Consider the following 8,602-nt stretch of genomic DNA (forward strand, 5'->3'; position numbering starts at 1 on the left):
CATTGTGGGACCTGTAGTCCGAGCGCCTGGGCGCGAGGCATGCTGGGATTCGTAGTCCCCAATGTCGTGCGTTAGAGGCAGTGCTTGCTGGGAGGGATGCCGCCTGGTTGCTAGGTAACCAGCGCGGCAAAGTTGCGGGAAGAGCGAGGTCTCCCCATACTGCTGGGGCGCCCGGGCTGCCCCAGACCCTCCTCCCCCGCGGTCTTCCCCGAGCTCCGCCCAGACCCTCCTCCCCAGGCAGCCTGCCCCGCCGGCGCGCCACCAGCACTCCCCCCTTCTCAACACCCTGGGCCCAGGCGTGTTCTCCCCATTCTCCATTGGGAGCTCCAGACTCCAGCCTGTAGAGTCCTCTTCATGGCCGGAGAGTAGTTCTTAAGAAAGTAGTAGACATGCTGATCTTGGTTGACTCAAATTATTAATGTAGACAGAGCCCCCTGCAAAAACATTTAGCTCTGACCCATTTGAAAAAGTCCGGCAGGACTTGCCTGGTGGCACAGTGGTCAAGAATCCGCCTGCCAATGCAGGGGACACGGGTTCAAGCCCTGGTCTGGGAAGACCCCACATGCCGCAGAGCAACTAAGCCCATGTGCCACAACTACTGAGGCTGCGCTCTAAACTACTGAAGCCCGCACGCCTAGAGCTTGTGCTCCGCAACGAGAAGCCACCACAAGGAGAATCCTGCTCACCGCAATGAAGAGTAGCCACCACTTGCCGCTACTAGAGAAAGCCTGCGCGCAGCAACGAAGAACCAACGCAGCCAAAAATAAAAAATAAATAAGTTAAAAAAAAAAAAGTCCGGCAGCTGCTCAAAGGGTGAAACAGAGTTAGTTACCATGTGACCCAGCAATTCGTATATACTCAAGAAATGAAAACATATGTCCATGCAGAACTGTACATGGATATTGTCACCTTTAATAATAAAATAGCCAGTTATTTCACCAGCAAAGGCAGGCTTATTCAGGAATAGCAGAGGAATTGCAGCTCAGTATCTCTGAACCACGGTGGACCACTGGCAAATCCAGAGAACAAGGAGGGGGAACGTGCTATTATAGGGAAAAAAGGGAGCTGGGAGGGGCTGTGATATCCAGAGCCCATTGGAGGAGCTGGGGGTCCAAAGTAAGGAGGCTTCCCATGGGCTGGGCCACTGCAGTCTCTGATTGGCTGGGCTGCCGTGGGAGGAGAGAAGTTTCCTTCCTCCGGCTGGGTGGTCCGTAGAGATGCCTTCCTTTCGGAGGTGTAGTGTGGGGGGGGTTCTTTTTCTGTTTGCATTACCAATGAAAATAAATATACCATTCGTTTTAATTTTAGAACTGCAGTCCTCCAATTTAATCTTAAGGAAAACGAGTTTGGGGAGATCAAAAGTTTCCCATAATGGCCATTGTAATTCTGGATTACTTTGGCCCACTTAGTTAAAAAATAGTCATGTAGGGCGGTCCCTAGATTTTAAACATGAAACCAGCTGGAGTCCCCAAAGGAGAGCTGCCCTCAGAGCATTTAGATGGCCAGGATCCCATTTCCCTAAGTCCTCCTGAAAACCCAAGAAAGTTGCTAGAGTCCTAACCCAGATTCCAAAGGGAATAAAACAAAACTCTTAGATCCCAATTAGCTCAGTCCCCAAAAGAGAACCTTGCTACCATGCACTCCAGAAAACAGCTGAGTACTCACCAAGGATGAAACCACACCGCTGAAAGGACAAAGCCTCTGTCCTGAATAAAGTTGGAGAGCTCAAAACGCAAAAAGAGCAGGGCTCAGAATCCAAGAGGAGACTCACCAAACCAAAAGCTGGTGGCGACTCACAGAAGCAATAAGCACAAAGGGCTTGGTGCAATGCCTCAGTCAATTTCATCCCTTGGGGTTTGCCTCCAGACCCCACTACCGACACCACATGTGTCCACTTCAATAATATAAATACCTAGTTATTTTACTAGCAAAAGTGAGTTTACTCAGGAATAGCAGAGAAATTGCAATTTGAGATACGTGAACCATGGTGGACCACAGGCAAATACAGAGAACAAGGAGAGGGAACTTGCTTTTATAGGGAAAAGGGGGATTGGAAGGGGCTTTGATAGAGTCCACTGGAGGAGCTGGGGGTCCAAAGTAAGGAGGCTTCCCATAGGTTGGGCCACTGCAGTCTCTGATTGGCTGCAATCAGAGTGAAGCAGAGAGAAGTTTTCTTCTTTCTGCTAGGTAGTTAATAGAGATGCCTTCCTGTCAGAGGTGTAGGGGGACATTTCTTACTGTTTGGGGGTCATTGACAATGCATCGAGGGCATGAGAGCTTCCCCTACAGGCCTGTCCCCACTCCAGCTTTAGCTGGTTTCTTTAATTAGTTCCACAATGTTCATAGCAGCATAATTCATAATAACCAAAGGGGAAGCAACTTAATGTCCACCAACTGAGGAATGCAAGCAAAAAAATGTGGTATATCCATACAATGGAAAATTATTCAACTGTAAAAAGGAATGGAGTTTTGACACATGCTACAACATGGGTTGTACATTACGCTTGAAAACTTTGTGCTAAGTGAAAGAAGTCAGCCACAAAAGACTATATACTGGGCTTCCCTGGTGGTGCAGGGGCTAAGAATCTGCCTGCCAATGCAGGAGACACAGGTTCGAGCCCTGCTCCGGGAAGATCCCACATGCCGTGGAGCAACAAAGCCCGTGTACCACAACTACTGAGCCTGTGCTCTACAGCCCGTGCTCTGCAACAAGAGAAGCCACCGCAATGAGAAGCCCGCGCACTGCAATGAAGAGTAAGTAGCCCCCCGCTCGCCACAACCAGAGAAAGCCCGCACGCAGCAACGAAGACCCAACGCAACCCAAAATAAACAAACAAATAAATAAATTTAAAAAAAGAAGACTATATACTGTATGGTCCACTTATATGAGATGTCAATAGGCCAGAATAGGCAAATCATGGACACAGAATAGTGGTCACCACAGGCTGGGAAGGGAATGTGGAGTGACTGCTCAAGGGTACTGGGCTCCTTTTCAGGGACATGAAAATATTCTAAAATTGACTGTGGTGATGGTTGCATGTATCTATAAGTATACTAGAAACTACTGAACTGTTCACTCTAAATGCAGAGAGTTCCCAACAGCTTCACAAATGGTACCTGTTGTGATCTTTACACCCCCAGGTTCTATTTTTATCTCTGGCTTAAAGAGGAGAAACTGAGGCACAGAAAGGTTGGTAACCCACTGGCCCAGCCTGTTCTTCCCCTGGTGCCTCTCCCCTGAAGCCCTGCACTCTGCAGAGACCCCTGCACCTGCAGCTTTGCTCCTGGGGCCTGACGTCTGGGTCTCACCTCCGCCTAGTCCCTGACCTAACCATGATGCTTCACCCTGGACACCTTGCAGCCCCCTCACCCCTCCCACTGCGAGACTTGGAGACAGGCCAGAGGGGGAGGGGCAGGGCATCTGCAAGGCCCACCACACTTTGTGGCCCAGGTGGCCAGGTGGCAGGTGTGAAAATTAACAAAGGGAAACCTCATTTAAAATGGAGTCGGGGGACTTCCCTGGTGGCGCAGTGGTTAAGAGTCCACCTGCCAATGCAGGGGACACGGGTTCCATCCCTGGCCCGGGAAGATCCCACATGCCGCGGAGCGGCTGGGCCCGTGAGCCATGGCCGCTGAGCCTGCGCGTCCGGAGCCTGTGCTCCGCAACGGGAGAGGCCACAACAGTGAGAGGCCCGCGTACGGCAGAAAAAAAAAAAAAAAAAAAAAAAAGGAGTCGGGAAACCCTGAAGGGGGAGCTCTCACACACACGTACCTTACTTTACATTCCTGGGCAGGAAGAAGCTTGCTTTACTACCCAGCAGAGGAAGGAAGTTTCTCTCCTTGCCCAGCAATAGCCAGCCAGAGAGAAGCTACCACCACTCAGAGCTCGAGAACCCATCACCACCCTGAGCTTTTCTCCATGGACTTCTGGTTCAAAGCAGCCCCTCCCAATAAAGTAACAGCTCCTCTCCTTTGTTCTCCAGTCTTGCCTGTGGTTGGCCATAGTCTGTGTTTCCTGAACAGCAGTTCCTCTGCCATTCCCAAATAAACTCATTTTGCTAGTGAAATAACTGGTTATTTCGTTTTAAGGTTGACACAGGTGTGAGGAGTTAGCAGAACAGCTTTGAGGACATGGCCCGCTGCGGTTCTGAGAACCTGTGGGGCTGCCCCTGGGACCCCATGTGGGGAGGGTGCAGAGGCCAGTGACCTTCCTCAGCCAGGGCGGTGACTGTGGGAAGCCCCAGCGCACTGGAGCAATTCAGGGTCTTCTGGCCTTGCTCAGGGATTGCTGGTGTCCTGAGGCCACACCTCAAAGAACCAGGTCAAAGGTTACATGGGAGTGGCCTGGTCTCAGATTCCAAGGTTTCCTTAGGCCTGCAGGACACATTTATGGTGGTAAATGGTGAAAATATTGGCAGAAATGCTTTCCAAAAACATTCTTGCAAGGAAGGCAGAGAAAAAGTTGCGAATTTGTAAAAGAACCATGGCTATCCTTTTCCACTGGAGTGGAAAACCTGCAAAGGTGAAGGGTTCCATAGAACTCTGCCCGCCACTCGCACACCTGCCGCCTGGGAGTTTTCTCAGGGTTGATGGAAGGATTTGGGACAACAGGGCTGTAAACTCAGCCAAGAACGGCTCTCTGCTCCCTGAGAAAGAAAACAGGGCACTTTCCTGGTGGCGCAGTGGTTAAGACTCCACGCTCCCAATGCAGGGGGCCCGGGTTGGATCCCTGGTCAGGGAACTAGATCCCACATGCATGCCGCAACTAAGGAGCCCGTGAGCCTCAACTAAGGAGCCTGCTAGGTGCAACTAAGGAGCATGCCTGCCGCGACTAAGACCTGGTGCAACCAAATAAAAATAAATGAATAAATAAATAAATAAATGGCATTCACTATTTAAAAAAAAAAAAGAAAGAAAACAGGAACTGCTGAAATTTAAGGCCCAGAGGCATTGGTGGGGAGCAGCAGGGAGACAGAAGTGTTCCTGGGGTGAGGACATCAGGGGCCTGGGTCCCCACCCCAATGCCATCCTGGTGTGACGGGCACGGGCCAGCTTCCCGCAGACCGGAGGAGCAGAGGCCCAACCTGGGGGAGGGGTCTCTCCTGCAGGGGCCTGAGGCCAGCGAGGTCTATGGCCCAAGAGAGGCTCCGTCAGCCAAAGAAGCTAGAGGGGGGTGGGGTACCTGGGACCAGCCTGGAGAGGACTCGGGAGACCCCAACCTTAGCCGCCCTGCCTGTGCTGCCTCCGAGGAGCAGCCTCAGAAAGACCCCAGAGGGTCTTCGGCCACATCCAGGCCACTGGGGTTGGGAGGACAGATTCCCCTGGTGAGGATGAGCCTGGGGCACTCTTGGTAGACTTGTCATTCTGACATCTTCCTGGGGGAGGCGCCCTAGAGACGGCGGGAATGGGGGGCCTGCGTCCTGCTGCACTTTGGCAGCAGGATTCACAGGGGAGGAGCCGGAGGCCCATGTGAACCTCGACTGGAGTTCTCCGCCCAAAACAGGGCAGGGTCAGCCTGCGGACAGCAGGGGTGGCCAGGCCACACTGCCTGAAGGGGTGCGGCTTCTTCACGAGATGTACTCAAAACCAAGGCAGAGAGTGAGGCTGAGCCTGAACAAAGTTCCTGATAATAGACTTTAATATGACAACAAAGTGCATTTAATAATGCAGAGTTTATAAAAGTGCTGTGTGTCAAAGAAAGCAAACTGTAGGAAGAAAAGCGCAATTCCACCATCCGCACGCAAATATGAGTATCAAATACAAAAACTACTCTCCCGGTATTTTAATGCATTTTAACTTAGTTGAGATAAAGAAATGTATATATGTCTACAATCTATGTTTTCTTCACTTAACAGTATAACATAAGCATTTTCCTGTGCTGTCATAAACTCTGAAAGCATCATTTTTAACGGCTACTTAACCAGCATATGACTACACCGTGTTGGCTCAGATATTTCCCTATTATTGATAATCCAGGTGGTTTATAATTTTTGCCTCAAAGCACATAGTAATACATATTTTCAATATTTTGGAGTTTTTCTTAGGATAGTTTAGAAAAAGTTAATTAATGGACCAAAGTATGAACAATTTTTAAGGCTTTAGATTCTTATTGCTGGACTGCTTTCCGAAAGGGCCGCACCCATTTCCTCTCCAGATAGGACTAGATGAGACCTGCCCTTTCCATCCTTCACTGAGAGTAGGGGAGCTTCCACTGTGGGGCGAGGCCAGGGCTCCTCTTCCCGCGCCGCTCCGCCCCCGGGCTGGAGATGCTACGCTGCCTTCGCCCAAGGGGCCAAGGTGCAAGAGGCTCTTGGGCAGCGAGGCTGCTGGATATAATTTAGGTTCCCTCAGACCCTTGGAAGGTGGGAAAGAGAAGAAGCAGTGTTTCTGTGGCATTAAAATTGGGAATGCCAAATAAAGACATTGAAAAAGGGAGCAGCTGTGTAGACACTTGGAGGGAACTAGTGGACTCTTTTCACAGAATGAAAGTGTAAATGCAGACTGTCCTGAGCAGGTTGAGCTGGAGACTGGGAGGAGATGGAGAGTCCAGGAGATGGCTGGTAATGGGGATCTTGAGTTTGGATTACTGATGCTCAAAATCTCTTGCTGACTCTGTTTCCTGAGCTCTAACACAGCGTTTGAGGCCCTCTCACCTGTGGCAGAGGCTGCTGGGTGCCCCCAGGGTCCATCTACCTTCTCCCTTAGGAAAAATGATCATACTTCCCGTGCTTCCTTGCAGTAAGGTGTGGCCAGGTGACTGGCCAGGTGACTAACCACATGCAGGATGGAATACCCCTCCTTCATCCTTTGCTCTTCCTGCTGTCTGGAATGTGGATGTGACGCCTGGAGCTTGAGCAGCCACTTTGAACTATGCGATGGGTCCACGCGCTTTCGGTGACAGAGCAACAAGTTAATAACCAGGCGTCTGGTAGGACCGCCTCCAGATGTCATTTATGGGACAGAGAAGTAAACAGGCTTGTTTAAGCTGCTACTGTTTGGGGTTTCCATCACACCAACCTCAATGCATTTTTGTCCAGATTTGCTCCATCAGAGTTGCACAGGTTCTGTGCTGCCAGTTCACTCTCTTGTCTTTGCCACTTCGTAGTTCAGTCCCCGCTGCTGTCACAGCCTGCCATGGGGTCCCGCAAACAGAAATGTGGGTGGGGCCGTGTTACCCCTGGGGTAACCTAGAGCAAACATGTCAACCATGGGTCTACACTGCAGGTTTGCCTGGGCTGCACAATGCTGTATCGTGACATCGTGGGTGCCCCCTGTGACACTATGGGTGCCCCCTGCTCTCCTCCAGCTGCCCCCATACTGCTCAGTGTCTCCACCTGTCTTCTCTCCTGGCTCCTGCCCTGTGTCCTCAGCTTCCCAGCAGCTGTCAGAGCCTGGATACCCCACCTCCCTATCCTGCAGGGCAGTCCCTCTCAGGTGGCCCAGAGCCTCCTCCAGCTGCTGCCCGCTGGACCACAGGATGTGGTAGAACTGCCTTCTCAGTCCTTCATTCCCCACCCAGCCCAGCCAGCCACCTGTCCTCAGGACCCCAAGGGCTCCTCCTCCCCCAGCTGGCGTCCACAGAGCAGGGGCTCAGGGAGCTGATTGTCTCTTGCTGGGGTTTGTCTCATCTTCAGTCCTCTGGGCCCCAGTTTCTCCTCTAAGGGAATCAACACTAGACTTGAAAGGGTCAGAGGTTGGGTGCTCTGGAAGGGCCTGGGGAAGGTGCGTCCTGGGGTCAGGGAGAGTGAAGGCGAGCAGGGAGCTGCGGTCATCGGCGAGGGCTCCCCTCCGCCTACCGGATGCCAGTCTAACCCCGTAGCGGAGGGGACACTCCCCTCTGCAGGTGAGGCCTCGGGCCTCGGGGCGGGGGCGGGCGCGACGGCGGCGTCCCGAGGAAGGTGCCCCAGGTCCGGGGGACTGGGGGGAGGGTGTGCCTTCTGGCCCGCGGGCCACTAGCTCCTCCCCGACGGCGCCGGGCGGCACAGGGGCCTGAGGAGGGAGGGGAGAGTCGCGCACGGAAGTCGGGAAGGAGCGCCGGGCGGCTTCGCAGCCACACTCGGGTTCCCACCGGCGCTGGGACCGCCGGTCCCGCCGGTCCCTCCGACCCCTCCGAGCGCGGCGCCCAGCACCGCCACCAGCGTGCGGGTGAGTCCGCTCCGAGCCACGCCCACCCGGACGGGGTCCGAGCCGAGGCCCCTCCGGCCGGCCCTGCCCCCTCACCTGGAGGGTGCCTGGGGCGGCCGCGGGTGGGGTTCTGCCCAGCCCCGGCCGCGGGGAGGCTGGCCGGGCTGGGATTGGGGCGGGACAGAGGACGGCGGCCCTTCGAGAGTGAAGGGCTTACGCGGGGAGGGCAAGTCCACCCCCTGGGCCCCGAGCCGGGGTTCTTGGGTCCCTCCGGCCCGGCTCTCACACTCACACAGAGTGTGCGGGAAGGCATATCCACCCCTGGGCCCTGAGCCAGGAGGAAGACCCCAGACCTGCCGCTCTGCCCTGAGGGGAGGGGCTGTGGTCTCTAGGGTGGGCTGACCTGGGGATGGGGAGTCCCAGGGTGGCCAGCTGGGCCCTTGGCTCCCTGGGGGTTCTGCCTAGGCAGGGGTGGGAG

The sequence above is a fragment of the Phocoena sinus genome, chromosome 8 (assembly GCF_008692025.1).
Source record: "Phocoena sinus isolate mPhoSin1 chromosome 8, mPhoSin1.pri, whole genome shotgun sequence".
Lineage (NCBI taxonomy): Eukaryota > Metazoa > Chordata > Mammalia > Artiodactyla > Phocoenidae > Phocoena > Phocoena sinus.